The 27,672-nt window shown below is 44.4% G+C and overlaps 1 protein-coding gene across 2 annotated transcripts in view; it reads left to right on the forward strand.

Annotated features, from left to right (window-relative positions):
* The window catches only part of LOC140211906 (neogenin-like), a 343,448-nt gene that overhangs the window by 90,067 nt on the left and 225,709 nt on the right, over positions 1 to 27,672 (forward strand). The gene's annotated exons all lie outside the window — the stretch shown is intronic.

Here is a 27,672-nt window from a genome sequence, read left to right on the forward strand (position 1 = left end):
TGAGGATACAGCTTCAGAATAGAAGGGTGTCCTTTTAGAACAAAGATGTGGAGGCATTTCTTTAGCCAGAAAGTGGTGAATTTGTGGAATTCTTTGCCACAGGCAGCTGTGGAGGCCAAGTCTTTATCTATATTTAAGGCAGAAGTTGATAGATTCTTGACTGGTCAGGGCATAAAGGGAGATGGAGAGAAGGCAGGAGATTGGAGCTGAGAGGAAAACTGGATCAGCCATAACAGCCTTTTACCCCTTCTCACCTGCTTATCACCTCCCCCCCTGTGCCCCCCTTCCCTTTCCCCCATTGTCCACTCTAGTCTGTTATCAGATTCCTTCTTCGCCAGCCCTTTACCTTTGCCACCCACCTGGCTTCACCTATCACCTTCTAGCTTGTGCTCCTTCCCCTCTCCCCACCTTTTTATTCTGGCTTCTTTCCCCTTCCTTTCAAGTCCTGGAGAGGGGTCTCAGCCTGAAATGTTGAATTCATTTCTAGAGATGCTGCGTGACCTACTGAGTTTCTCCACCATTTTGTGTGTGTTGCGCCTGTGTTTATAAAGTAGCCGAATCACCGGAGAAGATCGGAAATAACTTCTACTTGCTGACAATTAATACGCCCATCACCCAGGACTTACCCTCTTCTCATTACCATCATCAGGGATGAGGTACAGGAACCTGAAGACACACAATGTTTCAGGAACAGCTTCTTCCCCTCCGCCATCAGATTTCTGAATGGACAGTGAATCCATGAACACTTCCTCAGTATTTTTTCCTTTTTTTTGCCTCTCTCTTGGTACTACTTATTATATAAGTAGAATATATATTTATTATATATATATATATATATATATATAGAATATATATTTGTTCTAATTTATAGTTCATCAAGTTTTTTGTCCCACTGGACCTGGACATCAGAGGTCAAGAGAGTGGAATGGCTTTTCCACTTTAAAAATTCTCCTGCACAGGTTTCCTGTCATTGTCAGGCACGGTGGACAACTGCCACATTACAATGAACTTCTGCCGCAAGACAATAAATTTCTCAACATATGCTGGTGATATTAAACCTGATTCTAAAGCTAGGACAATGAGGTATCTTACTGAAAGTGGTGAGATGGTGTCACATCTAGTGTAAGCAATATAAAATAACATGGTTAATTGATTCAAATTTTAAAGTGTAATATTTCCAATATCAATGAGAATGTATGGGATTCAAAGTGGATATATCCGATATTATACTGGTTGATCCTCTGATGTGAGCATAAAAGATCCCATGAAAAGTGTGAAGAACAGAGGTCCACTGAGTGTCCTGGTTTGAGATTTACTCCTCAACTGAGATCACTTGCACAGGATATTTGGTTATTATTTTGGTAATCTTTGAGGTGGCTATGCATGAATGGGATTTATAGATATAAGGTAACTACTTTTAAAAAAAGGGTTTGATTTGGTGACTTGCAGTATGTGCTGAATCTCATGTTTATGACAGCGTGTGAAATGTTCTGTGATATCTTGCAGTTGTAAAAAGTGTTACAGAAACACAGGCCTTTTTGTTATTTATGTTATTTCTTTCACTAATGATTAATTCAGTTGTTTCACTGTGGAATTTGATAGGATTGTAGGAGATTAGTTAGAGATTAAGATTGACAGAATGTGTTCAATTAATATGATTCTAATCAGTTTATTGAAGTGTTGCAGTGCTTTCAAGTTGCAATTAGATGTCCCTAGTGTCCATTGTTGGTACAGGCACATACCAAATACCAAATACCAGTTTGCAATTAGATGTCCCTGGTGTCCATTGTTGGTGCAGTCACATACCAAATACCAAATACCAGTTTGCAATTAGATGTCCCTGGTGTCCATTGTTGGTACAGTCACATTCTGCCTACTAGTAGGTGATAACCAATGTCATAAGACCTGCATGTGAAACATTTCTGAAAATATTTACAGTACCTTATCTCAAAGGAACTCGAATATAATAAGACACGAGATTCTGCAGCTGCTGGAAATCCAGAGCAGCATACACGAAATGTGGGAGGAACCCAACAGACCAATCAACGTCTGTGGAGGATAATAAACAGCCAACGTCTTTTTTTTTAGGATGGACTGCTTATTTCCCTCCATTGGTGCTTCCTGGTCTGCTGAGTTCCGCCAGCATTTTGTGGGTGTTGAATATAATATTCTTTTGCAAAGCAGAATTCAATGTCATAAGGCAAATGTATAGCCATTTTATGCACAGCAAGATACCACAAATGGAATTGAGAGAAAGGTGTGCTCTGTTTGTAGTTGGAGGCGTTGACTGGGCAGCCAGAGGTGTTTTCTGCTCCACTTTAACTAGAAATGTGAAATTAAGGAACAAAAAGTTGTAGTGTTCTATGGTCTGACATTCCCCCATTGTATGCCGAAATATTGCATTCTGGTGCTAATTTGCATTTCTCAAATTGTGCCGTATAGGAATTGTGGCCCAAAGTTTGTCACATTTAATTGAGAAAAAGGTTGCAGATGTTTCCTCATGTAGAAGGTTCTTTATGAAGAATTTTTACCCCAACACAGACTCTGAAAGTCATTCAGCCCCTGGTGAATGAATTTCAGATGTAATCAGCTTCTGGATAGAAGGTGAGTGTTCTGGTTGCCAACTCCTAAACACAATCCTGTGTCTCTTGCAGGAAGATTCCACAAAATGGTTACATGTGATTGGGTTCACTTCTTGAATTGTGGACAGTCTTCATTTAGAATCACCGAATTCAGCTCAGGCTCTATCACTATAGATTGAATAAGTTAGCCTGGATATGTATAGCAGAGATTCAGTTGAATCATATCAGTGCTGAAAGGGTTAAGTTGCATGGAGAGATTGTGCAGTCTGTGCATTTATTCCTTTGAGTACAAAAGTGCAAGCGATATTTTAATTGAGGTATTTAAGATGATTAAAGGAATTGATAGGAGATATATGAAAAAAGCTATTTCCTCTGGTGAGGAGTGCCAGATCAAGCAGGAATAACTTTAAAATTAAAGCCAGACTGTTCAAAAATATTTGGTCATATAAGGGTACTCTAGATCTGGAACTTCACAGTCCAAAGCTGTGGAGGTTGGTAGTAAAATTAACTGAGTTTGATAGCATTGTTGGATAAAGATATGAAGGATTGTGGAAACCAGGCTATAGATGGAGTTAGGATACAGATTGGTTGTAATCCAAGTCGAATAACAAAACAGGTTTGGGGGTTGAATGCCATCTCTTTGATCTTTGATCAGTTTTTGCTTAATACCTTGTTGCTTGAATAACCCACTGCCTGTCAACATTCCGCAATGAAGAATAGCCATCTAGACGAAACACCAGAAGATGGGCTTCTTATGCATAGCTCCACAGTAAAAGATATCAGCTTGGGTAGTTGAAGTTTAAAAAAAAAGGCAGTATTGTACAGAATAAGCACTTCCTTTTAGCGTGGGCTGTTGTATGGATTGTTTGATGGTCCTGCCAGAATTTTGATGTGCCTGAGCCTAATGCCAGGGCGAGTCACTGATCCATCAGTTCCTTCCAACAATTTATCACCCACAGTGCATCTTAATTACTGTCAGCACTGCTTTCATTGTATCAATGGGACAGCGTTTTCTGTTCCCAGATAACCAAAGAGATATATTTAAAAAAAAAGAAATGGCACTGAACATCGCAAAAACTGTTTCACTGGTCCTTACATTAAATCTTGTTACACTGGGTCTGAGATTCTAGGAATAGGTAATCTGGAGTTACTACCCTATAGTAAAGCCCCAGTGAGACTGTATCTGGAATATTGTGGGCATGCTTGGTTTTCTTACATGAAGACACTTTTTCATGCATCACCTCTTTTCAATTTAACACCATTTAAATAATACTCTGCCATCTCTTTTGCCTCTCAGAATGAATAACTTTCACTTATCTGCATTATTTTGCATCAGCCGGGCTTTTGCCCACTTCCTCAGTCTTGAAATCTCTTTGCATCCATCTCTCAGTGTTCCATCCACCCAGTTTAGTGTCATTGACAGACTTGGAAATGGTGGATTGCAGTTTATTGCAACACATCAGGACCAGCATATTTTGGCCCAATTAGGTAGCTGCCCCAGTTAGCTAAAGTTCCATGGAAATAGTTAAAAAGACAAACTGAGTAACAAGATATGTATTTAAATGAAATATAGAACAAATTAGAACACTACCAATTCTACTGCAGTACTATAAAACTGTATTAGATCCAAATACTTAACAATGGAGGAATTAATCTGCATCGCATTCTTTTGACTGTGAATGAACAAAATTAACATAGGAACCTAGTGCATATAATGGATGATTGCATCCTCCAAATCTTCATTTTCATTGTAACATTCAAGATGAATTGTTGATACCTTCAGATTCTTTGTAGTCCCCAACTTGTTGAAGTTGTAAAATTGTTTAATTTTCACTCCCAGCCATTTCTGGTACCTCCAAGCCTAAATACTTGAAACCGCAGTGAGCAAAGCAATTCTGAATAATTTTACTGATTATTTCTTGACAACTAACAGTGACAAAATTTGCTGCTTTTTGAACACAATTACAAACAACCAACGTTATAGAAACATAGAAACATAGAAAATAGGTGCAGGAGTAGGCCATTCGGCCCTTCAAGCCTGCACCGCCATTTATTATGATCATGGCTGATCATCCAACTCAGAACCCCGCCCCAGCCTTCCCTCCATACCCCCTGATCCCCATAGCCACAAGGGCCATATCTAACTCCCTCTTAAATATAGCCAATGTACTGGCCTCAACTGCTTCCTGTGGCAGAGAATTCCACAGATTCACCACTCTCTGAGTGAAGAAGTTTTTCCTAATCTCGGTCCTAAAAGGCTTCCCCTTTATCCTCAAACTGTGACCCCTCGTTCTGGACTTCCCCAACATCGGGAACAATCTTCCTGCATCTAGCCTGTCCAATCCCTTTAGGATTTTATACGTTTCAATCAGATCCCCCCTCAATCTTCTAAATTCCAACGAGTACAAGCCCAGTTCATCCAGTCTTTCTTCATATGAAAGTCCTGCCATCCCAGGAATCAATCTGGTGAACTTTCTTTGTACTCCCTCTATGGCAAGGATGTCTTTCCTCAGATTAGGGGACCAAAACTGCACACAATACTCCAGGTGTGGTCTCACCAAGGCCTTGTACAACTGCAGTAGTACTTCCCTGCTCCTGTACTCGAATCCTCTCGCTATAAATGCCAGCATAGCATTCACCTTTTTCACCGCCTGCTGTACCTGCATGCCCACTTTCAATGACTGGTGTATAATGACACCCAGGTCTCGTTGCACCTCCCCTTTTCCTAATCGGCCACCATTCAGGTAATAATCTGTTTTCCTGTTTTTGCCACCAAAGTGGATAACCTCACACTTATCCACATTAAATTGCATCTGCCATGAATTTGCCCACTCACCCAACCTATCCAAGTCACTCTGCATCCTCTTAGCATCCTCCTCACAGCTAACACTGCCACCCAGCTTCGTGTCATCCTCAAACTTGGAGATGCTGCATTTAATTCCCTCATCCAAGTCATTAATATATATTGTAAACAACTGGGGTCCCAGCACTGAGCCTTGTGGTACCCCACTAGTCACCGCCTGCCATTCTGAAAAGGTCCCGTTTATTCCCACTCTTTGCTTTCTGTCTGCTAACCAATTCTCCATCCACATCAATACCTTACCCCCAATACCATGTGCTTTAAGTTTGCACACTAATCTCCTGTGTGGGACCTTGTCAAAAGCCTTTTGAAAATCCAAATATACCACATCCACTGGTTCTCCCCTAGCCACTCTACTAGTTACATCCTCAAAAAATTCTATGAGATTCGTCAGACACGATTTTCCTTTCACAAATCCATGTTGACTTTGTCCGATGATTTCACCGCTTTCCAAATGTGCTGTTATCACATCTTTGATAACTGACTCCAGCAGTTTCCCCACCACCGACGTTAGGCTAACCAGTCTATAATTCCCCGGTTTCTCTCTCCCTCCTTTTTTAAAAAGTGGGGTTACATTAGCCACCCTCCAATCCTCAGGAACTAGTCCAGAATCCAACGAGTTTTGAAAAATTATCACCAATGCAGCCACTATGTCTTGGGCTACTTCCTTAAGCACTCTAGGATGCAGACCATCTGGCCCTGGGGATTTATCTGCCTTCAATCCCTTCAATTTACCCAACACCACTTCCCTACTAACATGTATTTCGCTCAGTTCCTCCATCTCACTGGACCCTCTGTCCCCTACTATTTCTGGAAGATTATTTATGTCCTCCTTAGTGAAGACAGAACCAAAGTAATTATTCAACTTGTCTGCCATGTCCTTGCTCCCTATAATCAATTCACCTGTTTCTGTCTGTAGGGGACCTACATTTGTCTTTACCAGTCTTTTCCCTTTTACATACCTTATTTAAGAACATGGTGTCTAAAGGCCATACAAGTGCATGCAACTGACGTTAGTTAGAAACTGTTTGGCAACAGTCTCCTGTCCCAATTAAGCGGCATAGTTTCCCAAATAAATGAAGGGAATCTTGGCTACCTATTGATTAGTTTTTGTTCTTCAAGAGTTGTCCCAAAGAAGCGGCTACCACGATTAACTGATAGCCCAACCAATCGGAATCCTCTGTATTATGTTATGTTCATTCACTTGAATCATTGTGTATGTTGTGAACAGCGGAGGCGCAAGTTTTTATTTGTGCGGTACCTACTAGTGCATGCTGCTCTGAAAAAGAACAATGTATTATTACTCTCTGGATCCTGTCCTGTCTGTTAACCAGAATTTGGTCCACACCAAATTTCCAGTATATATCACCAGTACAACAAGTTTCATGGAATATGCCAATGATATTGAGCATGATTCTGATTACACCAGTACTATGTACTTCAATTCTACACAGTAACCTTTTATATGGGGGTTTATCAAGGGCGTTCTAAAAAATTGAGCACGCCACAGTGTTTTCCTCGTCTTTTCTACCAGTAGAAAAGAACTGCTTCAATACTCTAACATTTCCCTTAAGTAAGGAGGCCATTGCTTGACATAAAACAGATGTGGTCTCACCATATAACAACGTAAAACCTCCAGATTTTTATATTCAATTCTCTCAGCAATAAAGGTAACATACTGTTAGATTTACAATTATTTGCTTTACTTGCATACTAACCATTTTTAAATCTAATTTCCTTTTGCATCAAAGCTCTGTGATCTTGCATCATTTGGAAAATATACCACTTTAATTTATTTTCTGCCAAAATGGACAATTTAATACCCTTCCATGTTGTAGTCTGTTTGCTAGAATGGCCATTCTCTTACTTGTCTATATTCCTTTTGTAGTCCCTTATTTCCTCCTCAGAACTTAATTATGTACCTATCTTTGTGTCTCAAAAAATTTATCAATCATGCTTTTGGTGCCTACATTCAGTTACTTCTATGAATTGTGAAGCAGTGAGGCCCTGTAGCACATCACTCATTACATTTTGCCAACCAGAAAAAGACCCATTTATGCCTACTGTCTATTTTCTGTTAGCCAGCCAGTGTTCTGACTATGCTAGCACGTTACCTACTACACCATAAGCTCTTACTTTCTGCAATATCCTTTGATTCAACACCTGAACAAATGCCTTCCGGAAATCTAAGTATAACACAGAAACAGAATCGGGTTTAATATCACTGGCGTATGTTGTGAAATTTGTTGCTTTGTGGTAGCAAAACAGTTGAATACATAGTTTAAATTAAATTAAGTAAGTAGTGGATAAAAAGCAAAGAAAAAGAAAAAAAAATATAGTGAGGTAGTGTACATAGTTCATTGTCCATTCAAAAATGTGATTGCAAAGGGGAAAAAGCTGTTGCTAAAACATGTGAGTATGTGTTTTCAGGCTCCCGTACCTCCTCCTTGATGGTAGCAATGAGAAAAGAGCTTCACTGGTTTCCCTTTATCCAGTACACAAAGAGCTCCGGTAAATTGATCAAACATGATTTCCCTTTGCTTTGTGCTCTGCTCTGACATCTTTAATATTATCTCTGACAGTTAGCAGTTTGTCTTCTCAACATCTAATAATAGAATACTCCTGCCTGCTTACTTGAACTTAAAGATTGACTAGCAATAACTACATGAAAAATCACACTTTTATTTTGTTCTGAGACTCTCGGTACATCAGAAACTGTTGTCTACAATCTAAGTACTTTGCTACACTTCTGCACAACACATTTGGAAAGAAATAGCCTACGACTTTATCACTGGCCATTTTGTCATAGTTCACATTCCTCGACCCTCTCACAGTTATTGGAGTGTTACACAGCACCACTGCATCCCTGCCTTCACACTAAAACATAAGCTTGGTGTTATCTTTACTACTACTTCCTGACCAACGTGATCCTTTTCGGGGAACATGTGAAACTGAGTCTTCACCCCATTAAAAAAAAGAGTGAGGATATCTGGCTATGACTTGAGAGTTGGAAACAACTTGGTCTTTGTGTCGGTGTGCATGCTTAAAAAAAGGGTACTTGATTTTACAGTTGTGTTATTAAGATGCATCGGAGGAAATGAGGATCCGTGCACTACCAGCTGATTACTGTGGCTTCTCCCCACAAAGCTGGCTGAGATACAGGTCTGGTATGCATGAATGATGAAGCCACCGAGAGGTCAAATTCATTGATGCTGTGTGTCACTGAAGTGGACATTGCTTCCGGAGTTGGCAGCCTCTGTCCTTGAACTTTATGATTTGTTAAGCAGGTTGTTATGGCTCTTGGTTTGTTCATGTACCAAGCTGGGTAAGGGCAGCAGATTTCATTCTTGGATATGAGTTAATCAGATATGATTTTTTACAACCTAATTGGTAATCTCAGTCTCCATTTCTGTTATTTGCTTTTTTATTTCAATTTATTTTATTCAATTTATTTTATTAATCAGGTGGCATCCTGATTCGTTGCCACCTTTCATGCAACCCACAACAGTTGTGTCATCAGCAAACTTGTATGTGGTGTTGAGGATATACATAACCACGCAGTCACAGGTGTAAAGCGAGTAAAACCGGGAGCTAAGTACACATTTCTGTTGTGGAGGAGATGTCTTTGCCAATCCAAATTGACTGGTGTCTACAAGTGAGGAAATCCAGGATCTAATTGCACAAGGGATTGGAGTTTACTCTCTAGTTTTGAGGGGATGATGGTATTAAATGCTGAGCTGTAATTGATAAAGAACATCCTGATTTATGCATCTTTGCTGACCATATGATCCAGGGTTGTGTGAGGAGCCAACGAGATAACATCTACTGTAGACCTGTTGTTTCGGCGAATTGGAGTGGATCCAAGTCACCACTCAGACGGGAGCTAATATGCTTCAACACCAGCCTCTCAAAACACTTCATCACCGTGGATGTAAGTGCCACTGGGCGATAGTCACTGAGACAGGTTACCACACTCTTCTTGAGCACCGGTATGATTGAAGCCTCCTGGAAGCAGCTGGGTACCACAAATTGAGATTGAAGATATCTGTGAATACACCAGTCAGTTGGTTGCCACAGGTCTTCAGTACCCGGCCAGGTACTCTATCCAGACCGGATGCTTTCCTTGGATTAACTCTCTTGAAGGCAGCCTGTACGTCATCTTCAGATACTGAGACCAGTCGATAGTCATGAGGGTGGGCGATTGTTCCTCCCTTTTCTGGTGGTCAAAGTGAGCAGAGAAGGCAATGAGCTCATCTGCAAGTGAGGCTGTGTTGTCCCCTATACTGCAAGATTTAACTTTGTAGGAGGTGATGGCATTCAAACCCTGCCACAGCTGTCAAGCAACCCTCATTGATTCCAGTCTAGTCTGGAATCTCAACTTCGTCCGTGAGATAGCTTTCACTAAGCTGCACCTCTTGTAGCATTCTTGATCTCCAGACTTGAATGCCTCTGATCTGGCTCTCAGCAAATCCTGGATTTCATTGTTCATCCAAGGCTTCTGATTGGGCAAGACTCTGAATGATTTTGTGGGACACACTTATCCACAGCTGTTTTAATAAAGTCTGTCATGACCCTAGTGGAGTCATTCAGGTCCCTAGTGGAGTCATTCAGGTCCTCAGATGAGCTGTTGTACGCAGCCCAGTCCACTGACTCACGGCAACCCTGCAACAATTCCTTAGCCTTCCATGACCACCTCTTGGTTGTCTTGACCTCTTAATAGGCTCCTTAGACTCTAATGTGTGGGTAGTAGGAGTACATGCAAATGATCCGACCTACCAAAATGCGGTCTCAGGAGGGAACGATAGGCATTCCTTATCATAGTGTAGCAGTGGTCTAGTGTGTTGGGACCTCTGGTGTAATGGGTTATGTGCTGGTGATAATTTGGCAGGGTTTTCTTCAAACAGTCCTGGTTAAAGTCGCCGACTATAATTTGAAATGCATTGGGATGGAATGGGCTGTTTCGTGTCTGTAGACAACATCATGCAGTTTCTGGGAGTGCTTGCTTATAATCAGCCTCTGGTGGTATGTAAACTGCGGTCAGGATCACGGATGAGAACTTCTGATGCAAATAGAATGGTCAGGGGAACAGGAAGTTGACATAACCCCAACATCCAAATACCAATGAGAATTGACTAAAAAGCACACGCTGCCATCTTTTTCCTTATCAGAGTTTGTGTTTTGATCCATTCTGAAAATCGTAAAGACCTTCTGTTCGTATCACTTCATCTGGAATATTTGCCGTTAACCAAATTTCAATGCAACGAACAATGAGGATCCTCCTCACTTGTCTCTGATACAGCAGCCTTGCCCTGAGATTGACAATCTTATTTTCCAGCAACTATACATTTGCCAACAAAATGCTGGGGTAGAGGAGGCATCATCCCTCAGCGTCTCAGCCTGGTTTGAATTCCGCCTCTCCTGCCAAGGCTCTGGCCATGAAGTTGGCCCTTAAAAGTGCTGCAATTAACTGTTCTGCTGGAGCTCATGACTTCCGCTCCATGTTCGATTGCCAGTCATGAGATCTGAAGATCACTGATGTAATTTTGTAGTCCGTTAAGAGGAAATATACATGCTGCAGGTTACACTGAAAGTAGTTCAAAAGGAATAAACTTAAGAGGAAAACTGGTACAATTTAATGCAGCCTGCAGAGAGTTGCCGATGTATGCCGGTGCCATCTTGCCTAAGTCCTCCACTTTGACATGTGCATGAGCATTGTGTGCACATTGATGTACATGCATGCATACACACATGTAAACGCACACATACATGCACATACACGTGTGGGGTGATTAGTGTCACAACAACAACCTCACATTCACCATTAGGAAATGTTTGTAGATTTCAGAAGGGGAAAATCAAGAGAACATATACCAATCCTCATCGATTGGTCATTGATGGAAAGGGTGAGCAGCTTCATTTTCCTGGGTAGGTGACAATATCTCAGCGGATATGTCTTGGCCACAACATATAGTCACGAAAAAGGCATGCCAGTGGCTCTGCCTCACGATGAGTTTGAGGAGATTTGGTGTGTCGCTAAAGACTCTTTCAAATTTCTTTAGATGCATAGTGGAGTGTTCTGAGGTTGTATCACCATCTGGTATGGAAGCTCCAATGCACAAGATTGCAAGAGGCAGTAGGTGGTTGTCATCTCATCCAGTTCCAGCGTGGGCACAAGCCTCCCCACCATTGAAGACACCTTCAAGAGGCAGTGCGTCGGGAAGGTGGTATCCAGCGCCAAGGACCCTCGCTATCTGGGACATTCTCTTCTCATTATTACTATTGGGGAGAAGGTGCAGGAGTCTGACGACCCACACAGTGATTCAGAAACAGCTGCTTTTCCTCCACCATTAGATTTCTCACAGGTCCATCAACACTACTTCAGTATTTCTTCTCTTTTGCTCTGTGTATTTTTTTTAATTTATAGTAATTTTATGTCATTGCACTGTCCTGCTGCCACAGAACAAAGAATTTCACGTCATCAAAGTCAGTGATAATAAACCTGATTCCAACCCACACGTTCTACAATAGATAGTTGCTTCAAAGTAAATTTATTATCAAAGTACGTACATGTTACTATAAACCTCTGAGATTTATTTTCTTGCAGGCATTTATCGGAAAAAGAAATACGATGTAATTTTATGAAACATTGGACACAAACAGACTGACAAAAAAAGCTTGCAAAAGAAGCAAACTGCAAATAATAAAATGCTGAAAACGTGTTGTAAAGAGTCCTTGAAAGAGAGTCTGTGGGTCATAGAATCAGTTCATAATAGTGGTGAGTGAAGTTATCCATGCTGGTTCGGGAGTCTGATGGTTGTAGTATAATAACTGTTCCTGAAGCTGGTGGTGTTGGTCCTAAGGCTTCTATACCTTCTGCCTGATGGTAGTGTTGAGAAGAGAGCATGGCCTGGATGGTGGGGTCCTTGATGATGGATGCTGCTTTCTTGTGGATGCGCTCCATGTAAGTGTGTTCAGTGGTGGGCAGGGCTTGGCCTATGATGAACTAGGCTGTGTCCACCACTTTCTGTAGTCTTTTCCATTCTTGGGCATTAGTGTTTCCATACCAGGATTCATAGAAGTTTGTCAAGTTTATGTGAATGTGCACAAATTTCTAAGAAAGTAGAGGTGCTGTTGTGCCTTCTTTGTGTTGACACTTATATACTGGTCCCAGCCAGATCTATCCTATTTAACATCAAGGAATTTAAAGCTGCTGATCCTCTCCACCTACATTCCCCTAATGGAGACTGGCTGATGTACCTCTGGCTTCTTCCTCCTATAGTCAACAATCAGCTCTTTGGTTTTGCTAATGTTGAGTGAGAGGTTGTTATTGTGGCATCAAAAGGTTCAAAGGTTCATTTTAATATCAAAGAACGTATGCATTATACAACCTGAAATTCATACTTTTCACTGACATCCACGAAACAAGAACCCCACAGAATGAATGAGAGAAGCATCGAAGCCCCCTACCCCCCATGCAATTTGTCACTACCTTTGATTCGGCAATCAACAGTGGTGTCATCAGCAAACTTAAATAGAGCATTGGCGAGTAGAGCAGGGTACCAAGTACACAGCCTTGTGATGCATCTGTGCTGATGGTGTTTATGGAGCACCTGTATTAACTGAGGAAACCAAGGATCCCGTTGGACAAGGAGGTATCAATGCCCAGGTCTTGGAGGTTAGTGATGACAAGGAGCTTTTTTCTCTTTCTCCTGCCTCGAGGCTCAGAGGACAATTGCAACACCTGGTTTAGATCCGAGCTAATCAAGAATCTTGTATTATACTCAGTTTTAGCATGATGTCTGGTAATGTTTTCACTGTTGGAGTCACTGGGGCAAAGGAAATTGAATCTGTATTGTAACTGTTCATACCTTTATCTAATGTTTCAAACCAGTACAATAATCTCAAAATGTCACACTGAATAATTGTTTCAGAGAATGAAATTATCTTTAATCACCTAGCTGGCTATTTTGTGTATATAAGGCAAATAGCCACCGGTATATGCAGAAACCGTAATTCAATCTCTGCTTCAACTCCTGCAGTTTGTGATGTCATCTGAATGGTTGAATTGAATTAGTACCTTGTAAGAGGCTTCCAAGCAGTCAGGCGTCACCTAATGTTTATTCATGTAGAGCACATATTGCACCATATTACAAAAACCTACACACACGCACACTCTCTCTCTCACTCTCTCTCTCACACACACTCTCTCTCTCACACACAGACAGACACACACACACACTCTCTCTCTGTCACACACACTCACACACACTCTCTCTCACACAGACACACACACACACACACACACACACTCTCACACACAGACACACACACACACACACACACACAATTTTCCTGTCAAATATAAATAAAAAATTATATTTTGGAGATAAATAACCAGTATTTTAATCCAGCTGTTCTGTTGCTATGATTTCAGCAACAGTGAGCCTGTGACACTTTCATCTTTATGTCTGTAGTATAGTATAGTTTATAGGGTCCCATGGCAAACTGGAGAGTGTGATGCTGGAGGTTGCAGGCCTATTGCTGATAATGTGGGAAGGGTGGTAACAGTACCGATGCCAGGGTTGGGAGGTGAAAGGACAGACTGATGTACCTTTATTATCTCCCTGCTTTGGTTAATCATTTCATTTTCTGCCATTTCCTAGCAATGTTTCTACTGTAAAGATTGCATTGGTCTTCCATGATGTGTGGTAACAAGAACTGAGACTGTGGTCCTCCCCAAAACAGCCTTTGCAGGAGCTGCCCAGAACCTCAGTGCATCTCTCAGCATTTACTTCTGCATTTTGAAATGGGCCAGTCAAATTGCATTAAGTTGCAGACATCTTGCGCAAGAAGACTATCAAGTTTATGGTTTCATTAAGCAAGGACATTAACACAGTAACAGAAGCAAAGGATTATTAGACTTAAGAAGATGGGTTATCTTGTGAGGAAACAGCATTCTAGGTCTGAGAGCCAGTGACCTACTCCTACTCCTGATTTGTGTGCTTATTCACAGGTACTTTTAATGGCATGAACATGCTGGGATTGGCTGTGCTTCATAAGAATGTGTGACTCTTTTGTTTTTTCTTCTCTTGCCCTACTTGTGCACTGACTGAAGGCTTGTTAAACCTGTTAAGTCTGTAAACTCTTCCTAACCTGTTGGAAGTTTATGGAGTTGAAATGTTAACTGTGTTTTTCTTTTAAGTGAGATTACCTGATTGACTACTTCCAACATTTTTAAAATTTTTAAATATTTCTATCATCCACATTTTTAATCTTTTCTGTTGTGCAATGGGCTCAGTCACTCTAAAGGAACATGGAAGATTCACAGGCACTCTAACCTCTTGTCGTAGCCTCTTCTACACTGGTGAGACCAAACCTAGATTAGATGGCAGTTTTACAGAACATTACTTCTTTCACCAAGTCAATGATCTTCCAGCAGCACTTGATGTTTGTCCCAGTCTGCACCCATGATGGATCACACACTCCTGTGTTAGGCATCAGCTGGGGATGAGTCTTGATAAAGACACTGCAGCCCTTTCCACACCTGATTGGTAAACGCATAGTACACCAGAAGGAGGGTGATCACTGCAGCCACGTCGAAGGCAGCATGTCACGGGATCGAGACTTCATCTCTGCATTGTGGATCTGATTGGAAGGGCCCATTGCGCCACCAGCCACACGAGGTCTAGATGAGTTTTGGCGAGGGTGCACCTCAGAATATAGAACATAGACATTACAGCACAGTACAGTTCAGCCCATGATGTTGTACCGACCTTTTAGCTTACTCTAAGATCTGACCATTCCCTCCTACTTGACCCTCAATCTTTCTATCATTCATGTGACTATCTAAGAGTTCCTTTAATGCTCCTAATATATTTGCCTCTACCACCACCCCTGGCAGGGTATTCCAGGCATCCACCACTCTCTGTGTAAAGAATATACTCCAACATCACCCCTGTACTTTCCTCCAATCACATTAAAATTATGCCCCTTGTATTAGCCATTTCTGCCCTGGGAAAATCTCTGACTATCCACTTGCCAAATGACTTTTGATAGACTACAGGCAGGGGGGATCATTCCATTGGATGTACATTGGCCAAAGGTGTTTTTCTGCTTAAACTTTTATATAAGGGACAGGTGGTGTGGTTGTGCCGCACCAGGTCCAGGGTTATGCCCCAACAAGGGCAGGCCCACACTTCCTTTACAACACTGGGGACCCCCTAGCGCACCTTGCATCTGAGAGGTCTTTGAGAGGGGACAGCCTCTCCCATATCCATCACCTTCACATTTAGATTCTGATTGATTTATTTATCACATGTACACCAAAACACGCAGTGAAATCTGTTGTTTGTGTTAACAACCAACACAACCTAAGGATGTGGTGGGGGTAGCCCACAAGTGCCGCCGCACATTCCAGCGCCAACACAGCATTCCACAATGTTCAGCAGAACAACACAGCAACAAAACAACAACAGAAAAACAAGTATCTTCGCCACCCATTTACACAACACAGATAGTCCAACCCCAGGACAGGCTGCCTCAGGGTCTCCAACTCCAGCCCCTGGCCAAGACTTGTAGACATGGGACTCTGAACTCTATACCTTTCTGCTCCAGCCAATTCTTTCCACAGACTCTGGCTCCTCTGAATCAGACCCACTACAGGGTGTGGGGATGGGGGTGTACATATTACAACCAAATCCAATTTTTCACCATTATTCAACAACTGAAAGGCACTTTCAACCCTGCTCTCTTTACATGACTGACACAAATGGTAGCGTTTCTGATTTTAACTCACTTTTAGATCACATAATGAGCACAGACTGGGAACTTGATTTAGGATTTTGTACTTTGAATTGTTTAATCATACATTACCAACTTAAGAACCCCGATCTTTCATCTGAACAGTAAATTCTCCCAATGATTATCTGTAGCTGTCAAGCTCCTGGTAACCCTTCAGTATGTTGGTGCATTCTTAATGGTGCATTTATGAATCACTGCTGCCCTTTGGTCTTGTACTGTTGTTGAATTATGGAATTTGTGACTCTATACAGCTTGTACAGTGAATTAGATTACAGCCATGTGTATGAGGATTGGGATGCATACATGTGTATTTGTACTCATGCATTTGAGCTGTTAGTGTGATTATTTGTATTTCTGCTCAGCTATATCTGCAGAGGAGTGCATTTTGTTTGTGTGTGTGGGTAGGAGGTGCTGAGAGAGAGTATAGTGAGCTCTGTACATTTTAATGTTAATGGAAGCAGAGTTGGTGGTGTGATGTGATCCATGGCATTGAAATGGGCTCTTTGCCTTGTTGTCTGCCGACTGCCCATTTACACTAATTCTACATTACTCCCATGTATTTATTCTATCCACATTTTTATCCTATCTCACAAAGAATGCGGGTTACCTAAAATTCCAAATCAATTGTCCATACTATTAGGTTGTTGACTACTGAGATGGAATATGAAGTGTAAGGGGGTTTCGATTTTTATGTTACTGCGGAGGCTAATTAAAATGGCGTTTTTGTTATGTTAATCTGGGGAATGCGGCTTTGTTGTGCTTTAACGCTGAGAAAGTTTGCGCTAGCAGCTTATTGTGGTTTAGAGGGTGATAAGAGGGTGCTATTAACCAATTGGGATAGTTGTTATGGTTTTGGTGTATTTGAAGATACTGTATGCGAGGGGTTTTGGGGCAGAAGGCGGGAGAGCGAGACAGAGGATGGACCAGGTGCTGTGAGTCCGCTAACGGGGTCGGACCCCGAGCGGGACATTCGGCGAGGAGACGGAGACGGACTCGTGTGGAGCGTCTGGTCGACCACCGTTGTTGGTCCCAGGCGGCCGGTCGAGGTGGTCCGAGGGGGTCGCAGGGTGAAGAAGAAGGTCCTTGAGCTCCAACGGTTTTTGTGCATGAAGAGATTGAACTTTGATAAGTGTGGCGCCTTTTATTTTCCTTTTATATTTTATTCTCTTTTAATTATATAGTTCCAGTAATATCTATAAACTGTAAGTCATTTAATTGCATCTGGGGTAACATCTGTTATTTGGGCAGGGTGGGGTACCTCACACAGCATCCACACAGACGAATTACCCAGTTTGGCGGGGCCGAGGCTGTTTCCTTAGACGACAGCGAGCCGAGCGACCCTGAGGGTGGCCAGGGGGGCTGCATTGTGGGGGCTTTGTCCGGGATGCTTGAGTCTGTTGGTATGCTGTGTGGGTGCCCTGATTAAATCTGTAATGTGTGTCTCTGTGGGTTATTTGCTGTTGATTGCTGTATGCGTTGTGGGTGCGGTCTTTGTTCGAGTTCAGACTAGCATTGACGAGTTAAAGGTGGCACTCGGGACTGTCCATGCAGTTGGGAGAGAGAGGAAAGAGTGGTCTGATTTGGAGGTAGAGTCTGCGAATAAATGTTCTAGCTCTGGCAGGCTCCGCCTGGCACTGGGGATAGTGTCCACCCCAGGAGGGGTGGAGGCATGTGAGACGTGGGCGGAGCAGATCTCTCAGTTGTTGGATGAGTGGCAGTGCTTGGTTGAGGGAGAGCGACAGGGATTGGTTGAAAGTTTGAGTAGGCGGGCTGGTGACGGTGTTAAAGCTGTCAGGTTCACTTACACCGTAGTGACAGCTGTCAGTTATTTGAAAGAGGGGGGAAAGTTTTCAGTGTGTCTTCTCTGGCGAGGAGGGCGGCTAAATTGCTTGTAGTGCCAGGGGGATCATTTCAGGGGATCAGTTGTTCAGCTGATCAGAGAGGTGTCGGGAAACTTAGTGGAGGCCCAGTGGGGGTACGGCCTGCGGTCTCTGGGGAAGCACGTTCCTAGCAATGTACCACTGAACTTCCGCAAGGAAAAGACCCTATTCAGAAGGCTTAGAGGGGCCACGCCCCAGGGTGTCGTTATGGATAGAGGGAAGCGATGCTAAAGCTCTCCTCGACCCCGGCGCACAGATCAAGTTGTTGTACAGTTCGTTTTACAACCGGTGTCTGAAGCATTTATCCTTGACAACCACAAGGGCACCGGAGACTTTGGGTACCAGTGCCGGTAATTATCCAGAAGACGATGATTGGTTAATGACCCTGGAGTTCATGGAGGCATTTTCTGGGCACCCAGCGTGTCAAGTTGCTTCTGAGGACGTGTGTAGCAGCCTTGAGCCGGTACCGAATTTAAATGAGACCCAGCGGTGGTACGGCTTGGGGAAAGTAGCTGAGGGTGAGACCCTCTTAGTAGATGCTCCGAACCACCACGAGGGAGGGGAGTTGACCGCTGAAGACACCTCAGTGAGAGAGAGGTCGCAGCAACTGGACCCTGGCGGCGTGGAAGATGAAGGCAGCGTGTGTGTGGATGATGCGACGTGGTTTAATGTGCTGCATCTGAGGGGTGGATGTTGCCAGATCCTGAGGAGTGCGGCTGTTGAGCCGAAGATGGCCTTTATTAGTTCCCTAGGATTCTTCCGATCCGAAAAGATGCCCAAGGGCATATCCGGAGCCCCTGCATCCTTCCCGCGGGGCATGAGGAAAACCGTGGGGGAAGTGAAGGTGTGTGGAGTTTTGACGTATGTGGATGACCGCCTAGAGCTTGGATTCGCCTTGGGGGACTATGAGGCGAGGCGAGTGGCTGAGCCCGGGCGACCGAAGCGAAGTGTCAAATGTGGAGGAGTTTTTGGCCGGAGGAGTTTGGTGCAATGTGAGGAAAATGACCCGACATACCAGTTGAACTTCCTGGTGTTGGGACAGACGGTGGTGGACCGGGGGATGGAAACCCAGGTCGTCAATCTGAATGAGACACAGGGAAGAGAGGGGATTTGCACCGCACTGCGGTCATATACTGACGAATTAATCCAGCGAGAAGAAACAATGACCCACCTTCGAAGGGATCAGCAGAAACTCAAGACGTCCATTCAGAACAGATTGGAAGATTTACAAGTTGGGGAAGATCAAGGAAGTGTTCTGACTAAGGTCAACAGAAAACCGAGAGCCCAGGGAGGGGAGTTTGACTGCACTCCCGAGGAGGTAAAGAAATGGAGGACAGATCTCGGAAAAGGGAGGCGGACGCTTGAAAGGAACCTGAAGATGACTATCGCAAGTTTAAATGAAGTGGAAAAACCTGAAAGTTGACCTGGAAGACACCCTCAGAAAGAAACAACAGGAGGCTGAACATCCTTTAACTGCTGCTTTTCAGGTCAGGGTGGAAGAAGCTGGTGGGGTAACTGCGTCCCAGATTGAGATGGCCAGGAACCCTGAGTCGGAACTGCTGAGGCTGTGGCGAGAGTTGAAGGAGTCCCCGAAGAAGCTGACGTCTCGACTGCAGGAGGCTGAAGGGGTAGCCCCAGCTAAATGTTTCAGTTTGGAGGAACTCAAACAGCAGCTACCGATCGAAGGAATGAGGAAGAATACGGATTCGAAGGATGATGTGCTGCACATGTGGTACATGCTGCCTTTCGCTAACTTCCCCGTGATTGAGGAAGAGACCTTTGGCCCTTCTCCCACTGAGTCAGGTGTAGTGGGGAGGGCTAGCTGTGGGCAGTCTGAGTTACGGCAGGATCAGGAAGGAGGAGAGGCGGGCCCCCGGCCACAGGACAGGGGGCTCCGAGCTGTAGTGGTGGCCTGAGTGAGAGAGGAGTTGGCAAGCAGGCCCGAGGTATCCCTAGTAGTGTCTGAGCCTTGTGGGTTTAGGTGAGGGGGTACGGAGGTCTCAGAGGGTTAAGCTCCCAGAAAGGTTGGCCTATTTAGCGCCCGTGGGAGGGGAGTAAGGTCCACTGTTTGGGGAGCACTGTCACTGTGTGTATCTGTGTATGTGTGTGTTGTGTGTCTGTAGGACTGGGTGGCGAGTTATTTAGAAGTCATGAGGACATGACTTTATTTGGTGGGGGGAGAGTGTAAGGGGGTTTCGATTTTTATGTTACTGCGGAGGCTAATTAAAATGGCGTTTTTGTTATGTTAATCTGGGGAATGCGGCTTTGTTGTGCTTTAACGCTGAGAAAGTTTGCGCTAGCAGCTTATTGTGGTTTAGAGGGTGATAAGAGGGTGCTATTAACCAATTGGGATAGTTGTTATGGTTTTGGTGTATTTGAAGATACTGTATGCGCGGGGTTTTGGGGCAGAAGGCGGGAGAGCGAGACAGAGGATGGACCAGGTGCTGTGAGTCCGCTAACGGGGTCGGACCCTGAGCGGGACATTCGGCGAGGAGACGGAGACAGACTCGTGTGGAGCGTCTGGTCGACCACCGTTGTTGGTCCCAGGCGGCCGGCCGAGGTGGTCCGAGGGGTCGCAGGGTGAAGAAGAAGGTCCTTGAGCTCCAACGGTTTTTGTGCACGAAGAGATTGAACTTTGATAAGTGTGGCGCCTTTTATTTTCCTTTTATATTATATTCTCTTTTAATTATATAGTTCCAGTAATATCTATAAACTGTAAATCATTTAATTGCATCTGGGGTAACGTCTGTTATTTGGGCGGGGTGGGGTACCTCACACAGCATCCACACAAACGAATTACCCAGTTTGGCGGGGCCGAGGCTGTTTCCTTAGACGACAGCGAGCTGAGCGACCCTGAGGGTGGCCAGGGGGGCTGCAGAAGCAACACACACAAAATGCTAGTGGAACGTAGCAGGCCAGGCAGCATCTAGAGAAAGAGGTACAGTCGACGTTTCGGGCCGAGACCCTTCGTCAGGACTAACTGAAAGAACAGATAGTAAGAGATTTGAAAGTGGGAGGGAGAGGGGGAGATCCGAAAAGATAGGAGAAGACAGGAGGGGAAGGGTTGGAGCTCAGAGCTGGAAAGTTGATTGGCAAAAGCGATACAAGGCTGGAGAAGGGAGAGGTTCATGGGACGGGAGACCTAGGGAGAAAGAAAAGGGGAGGGGAGCACCAGAGGAAGATAGTTATAGTGAGAGGGACAGAGGGAGAAAAAAGAGAGAGAAAGAAAGGGCAAAAAAGGGGGGGGATAAATAAATAAAGGAGGGGGTAAGGAGGGGAGGAGGGGCATTAATGGAAGTTAGAGAAGTCAATGTTCATGCCATCAGGTTCGAGGCTACCCAGATGGGTTATAAGGTGTTGTTCCTCCAACCTGAGTGTGGCTTCATCTTGACAGCAGAGGAGGCTATGGATGGACGTATCGGAATGGGAGTGGGACGTGGAATTAAAATGTGTGGCCACTGGGAGATCCTGCTTTCTCTGGAGAACAGAGTGTAGGTGTTCAGCGAAACGGTCTCCCAGTCTGCGTTGGGTCTCGCCAATATATAGAAGGCTGCACTGGGAGCACCAGACGTAGTATATCACACCAGTCGACTCACAGGTGAAGTGTCGCCTCACCTGGAAGGACTGTCTGGGGCCCTGAATGGTGTTGAGGGAGGAAGTGTAAGGGCATATGTAGCACTTGTTCCGCTTACAAGGATAAGTGCCGGGAGGGAGATCAATGGGAAGGGATGGGGGGGGTGGGAACGAATGGACAAGGGAGTCGCGTAGGGAGCGATCCCTGCGGAAAGCAGAGAGAAGGGGGAGGGAAAGATGTGCTAGGTGGTGGGATCCCGTTGGAGGTGGTGGAAGTCATGGAGAATTATATGTTGGACCTGGAAGCTGGTGGGGTGGTAGGTGAGGACAAGGGGAACCCTATCCCTAGCGGGGTGGCGGGAGGATGGGGAGAGAGCAATATGCGTGAAACAGAAGAGATGCATGTGAGAGCAGAGCTGATGGTGGAGGAAGGGAAGCCCCTTTCTTTAAAAAAGGAAGACATCTCCTTCGTCCTGGAATGAAAAGCCTCATCCTGAGAGCAGATGCAGCAGAGACGGAGCGATTGCGAGAAGGGGATGGCATTTTTGCAAGAGACAGGGTGGGAAGAGGAATAGTCCAGGTAGCTGTGAGAGTCCATAGGCTTATAGTAGACATCAGTAGATAAGCTGTCTCCAGAGGTAGAGACAGAAAGATCAAGAAAGGGGTGGGAGGTGTTGGAAATGGACCAAGTAAATTTGAGGGCAGGGTGAAAGTTGGAGGCAAAGTTAATGAAGTCAACGAGCTCAGCATGCGTGCAGGAAGCAGCGCCAATGCAGTCATCGATGTAGCGAAGGAAAAGTGGAGGATAGATAACAGTATAGGCTTGGAACCTGGATTGTTCCACAAAGCCAGTGAAAAGGTAGGCATACGGGCACCCATGGCTACACCTTTAGTTTGGAGGAAGTGGGGGGAGCCAAAGGAGAAATTATTAAGGGTAAGGACTAATTCCGCTAGATGGAGCAGAGTGGTGGTAGAGGAGAACTGATTTGGTCTAGAATCCAAAAAAAAGCGGAGAGCTTTGAGACTTTCCTGGTGGGGGATGGAGGTATATGGGGACTGGACATCCATGGTGAAAATAAAGCGGTGGGGGCCAGGGAACTTAAAATTATTGAAAAAATTCAGTGCGTGAGAAGTGTCACGAACATAGGTGGGAAGGGATTGAACAAGGGGGGATAAAACAGTGTTGAGGTATGCAGAAATGAGTTCGGTGGAACAGGAGCAAGCTGAGACAATGGGTCTACCTGGACAGGCAGGTTTGTGGATCTTGGGTAGGAGGTAGAAACGAGAAGTGTGGGGTGTGGGAACTATAAGGTTGGTGGCAGTGGATGGGAGATCCCCAGAGCTGATAAGGTTGGTGATGGTGTGGGGAGACAATGGCCTGGTGCTCCTTAGTGGGGTCACGATCGAGGGGTAAATAAGAGGAGGTATCAGCGAGTTGTCGCTGTGCCTCGGCAAGGTAGAGGTCAGTACGCCAGACTATAACAGCACCCCCCTTATTGGCGGGTTTTATAGTAAGGTTAGGATTGGTGCGGAGGGAGTGGAGAGCAGAGCGTTCGGAAGGAGTGAGGTTGGAATTGGAACAAGGTGCGGTGAAGTCGAGACGGTTGATATCCTGTCGGCAGTTAGTACTGTTCTAGTTTGTGTTTAGCTTCACCCTGGCAGAGGAGAAGGCCAGGGACTCTCAGGTTGGTGTAGGAAAGGAAAGGGGAGATGATGTGACATGCCACCATGAGGTCAGTATAGCCATTGTGGACAAAGTGCAGGTGTTCTGCAAAACTAGGTTTCGTCTCACCAATGTAGAAAAAGACACAACAAGAACACCGAAGATGAGGTGCATGATTTATTGGAATTACCCCAGCCTCTGCAGTGACGTAACATGGTACCATGTATGACGTTTTCTGCAAGAGGAAACCCATGGCTATGAAGACCTTCCATTGCTCTTTGGATGTTTCATCCTAGCTGTCTATGTGAAACGCAAGCCAGGGCAGTACGATACGAAGAACAAGCTGTTGCCCATGCAGCAGGCTCCCCCTCTCATGCAACTGTTAAATCTAAAGGATACAGTTTGGCCACAGCAGAGTTGCAGGAGGTGCCAGTCAGCATTGAATTCAGTGTAGGATTCTAGGTCTGGATTTTTCCTCAGAGTTTACTCCCAAAGCCTTCCCCATTAATGGGTATAGCTGCAAAGCATTGGAGATTTGAGATACTAGAGGAGCTGCCAACCACAGCTGACGAGCCCCATCTGCCTAAAGTGAATGGTTTTAAGGTGCCAGTAACCTGCCTTTGCCCGTTCTCCTGTCAGAAACAGTTCCGTTGGGCTTAGTAGCTAAGCAACATGTGAAGGCCAGGAGCTGCAGACCACTGGGAGCATTTAATAGTGGGAGCTTATGGCCAGTACTCCACCCTCTCCCCCAGCTATTACAATTTTCAGGAACTAAACCCATGGCTGCTGCCCCTCAGCTGAGTGTGGTCACGCTTGGAAGTGGGATTTGCAGGACTATCTTAGTTGCTCCAGAAATAGTTTAAAATGTGGCTGCAGTGTATCTTGAGATGGAACTTGTTTGTTTCTGATTATGTCTACATACGTTGTTTTATATTCTGTATAGAAATTGCCATTGTATCCTAAGGCATTCAATACTACCTGTTTCCACTTTTCTATTTTGTTTGCTTTTCTTTCTTCAAATATGTTAGAACATTCTGGAGACGCACAGTGCTGCATTTACCAGGGGAGTGGAATCTCTCACAATCCCAGACTGCGTTTTCTCACACCAGTGAGCATGGCTGATTAGGTTCTGTGGTATTCTGTGGGAACCACATTACCTTGAGTGTTTGGGTTGTGCAATGTTGATATTTGCTTAATGAGGCCAGTGGCAATTACAGAGAGAATGTGGCATTTGTGTGGCTTCCTGCCCTCATGCCCTTTGGTAATATGGAACTGCTGGTTGGTGAAATCTCTGTGTTTGGAAGAATCTTTCATCCTTAATACTTAATTTGTGTCCTGCTTCTTATTCTTGAACAAGTTTCTGCTCTCCCCCTTCCTCTGTGAAGCCGCCTGGGATGTTTTAGACTATTGTGGGTGCCCATCTCTGGTTCAGTCTCCAAGCCCCATTCAGAAGTGCTGCAGCATTGTCTGGGCACTGGCCAGGTTGGGGTGAGGTAAAGTTAAACAACATTCTCACCCCTCAAGATTCAAGATAGTTTGATGTCATTTCCTCTACAGCACTGTAAAGGAGAATGAAATCATTGTTACTCTGGATCTGATGCAACATAAACCCAGAGATAAAGAATACAATAAAGATAAAGCATAATAAATATAAATTTATTTATTACAGATTATTATCTGAGTGGTAGCCGATTAGGAAAAGGGGAGGTGCAACGAGACCTGGGTGTTATTATACACCAGTCATTGAAAGTGGGCATGCAGGTACAGCAGGCGGTGAAAAAGGCGAATGGTATGCTGGCATTTATAGCAAGAGGATTCGAGTACAGGAGCAGGGAGGTACTACTGCAGTTGTACAAGGCCTTGGTGAGACCACACCTGGAGTATTGTGTGCAGTTTTGGTCCCCTAATCTGAGGAAAGACATCCTTGCCATAGAGAGAGTACAAAGAATGTTCACCAGATTGATTCCTGGGATGGCAGGACTTTCATATGATGAAAGACTGGATGAACTGGGCTTGTACTCGTTGGAATTTAGAAGATTGAGGGGGGATCTGATTGAAATGTATAAAATCCTAAAGGGATTGGACAGGCTAGATGCAGGAAGATTGTTCTCGATGTTGGGGAAGTCCAGAACGAGGGGTCACAGTCTGAGGATAAAGGGGAAGCCTTTTAGGACTGCAATTAGGAAAAACTTCTTCACACAGAGAGTGGTGAATCTGTGGAATTCTCTGCCACAGGAAACAGTTGAGGCCAGTTCATTGGCTATATTTAAGAGGGAGTTAGATATGGCCCTTGTGGCTACGGGGATCAGGGGGTATGGAGGGAAGGCTGGTACAGGGTTCTGAGTTGGATGATCAGCCATGATCATACTGAATGGCAGTGCAGGCTCGAAGGGCCGAATGGCCTACTCCTGCAACTATTTTCTATGTTTCTATGTTTCTAAATGCATAATGTAGCTTATTTACATCATATATGTGTATATTGATTGTAAGTCCACAAAGTGATGATCGGTTGTACATACAGTGGCATGTAAAAGTTTGGGCACCCCTTGTCAAAATTTCTGTTACTGTGAATAGCTAAGCGAGTAAGAGATGACCTGATTTCCAAATGGCATAAGGTGACACATTTCCTTCAATATTTTAAGCAAGATTACTTTTTTATTTCCATCTTTCAAAATAACAAATAACAAAAAAAGAAAAGTGCCCGAAGCAAAAGTTTGGGCACCCTGGATGGTCAGTACTTAGTAATACCCCCTCTGGCAAGTATCACAGCTTGTAAACACTTTCTGTAGCCAGCTGAGAGTCTTTCAATTCTCGTTTGGGGGATTTTTGCCCATTCTTCCTTGCAAAAGGCTTCTAGTGCTGTGAGATTCTTGGGCCGTCTTGCATGCACTGCTCTTTTGAGGTCTATCCACAGGTTTTCAATAATGTTTAGGTCGGGGGACTGTGAGGGCCATGGCAAAACCTTCAGCTTACGCCTCTTGAGATAGTCCATTGTGGATTTTGAGGTGTGTTTAGGATCATTATCCTGTTGTAGAAGCCATCCTCTTTTCATCTTCAGCTTTTTTTTAGACGGTGTGATGTTTGCTTCCAGAATTTGCTGGTATTTAATTGAATTCATTCTTCCCTCTACCAATGAAGGTTCCCCGTGCCACTGGCTGCAACACAAGCCCAAAGCATGATAAATCCACCCCCGTGCTTAACAGTTGGAGAGGCATTCTTTTCATGAAATTCTGCACCCTTTTTTGTCCAAACATACCTTTGCTCATTGCGGCCAAAAAGTTCTATTTTAACTTCATCAGTCCACAGAACTTGTTTCCAAAATGCATCAGCCTTCTTTAGATGTTCCTTTGCAAACTTCTGACGCTGAATTTTGTGGTGAGGACGCAGGAAAGGTTTTCTTCTGATGACTCTTCCATGAAGGTCATATTTGTGCAGGTGTCACTGCACAGTAGAACAGTGCACCACCACTCCAGAGTCTGCTAAATCTTCCTGAAGGTCTTTTGCAGTCAAACGGGAGTTTTGATTTGCCTTTCTAGCAATCCTACGAGCAGTTCTCTCAGAAAGTCTTATGACTTTTGGAGGTCAGTTTATCTTCTACTTACTTAACTATTCACAGTAACAGAAATTTTGACCAGGGGTGCCCAAACTTTTGCATGCCACTGTAAGGTGACTGAAGGAAATAATAAAGTAATGGTGGAGGTGTTGATCAGCCTTACTGCTTGGAGGAAGTAACTGTTTTTCCGAAGCAGTGTTCTTGAACAGTATCCAGTGAAGTGTGTGACGCCCCTCCCCTTCCTAAATCCTGTGCTAAAGCCGCTGGGGAGTGTGGCAGAACACTGTGGCTAGAGAGATGCCTGTTAGCGGAGGGAGGGAGCTAGGAAAAGTCCCTGAATCTGTGATGAATGATGTGCAGCCGATGGTGGCTTCGAGCAGCCGCGGGACTAGCGGTCCTGTGCGGGTAATCTGTCGGAGGCCGGGAATTGTGTGTGCTGTGCGGTTTACTGATTACCAACCCGGCCCCCCCCCACACCTCCCCGAACAGTTCGCAGTAAAACAATAGTTTATACGGGCATCTAATTAAAAGAACATTGCGGTCGGTATTCCACAGAGATTTCCAGATAAGGCTGAAGCTTAAATTACAGTCTGTGCAGAGAGAAGGCGGGTCGAGGTGAGAGGGGGCCTCAGTGGAGGGGCTTCTGCCACCCCCCGCGCAGTTACCCAGCCTGTAGATGTTGCACTCATGACTGTTTTCATTTTAATTCCATCTAGACGGGGCGATTGCGTTTCTGTAGTATTGGGTGTAACACAGTCCTA

The sequence above is a fragment of the Mobula birostris genome, chromosome 18 (assembly GCF_030028105.1).
Source record: "Mobula birostris isolate sMobBir1 chromosome 18, sMobBir1.hap1, whole genome shotgun sequence".
Lineage (NCBI taxonomy): Eukaryota > Metazoa > Chordata > Chondrichthyes > Myliobatiformes > Myliobatidae > Mobula > Mobula birostris.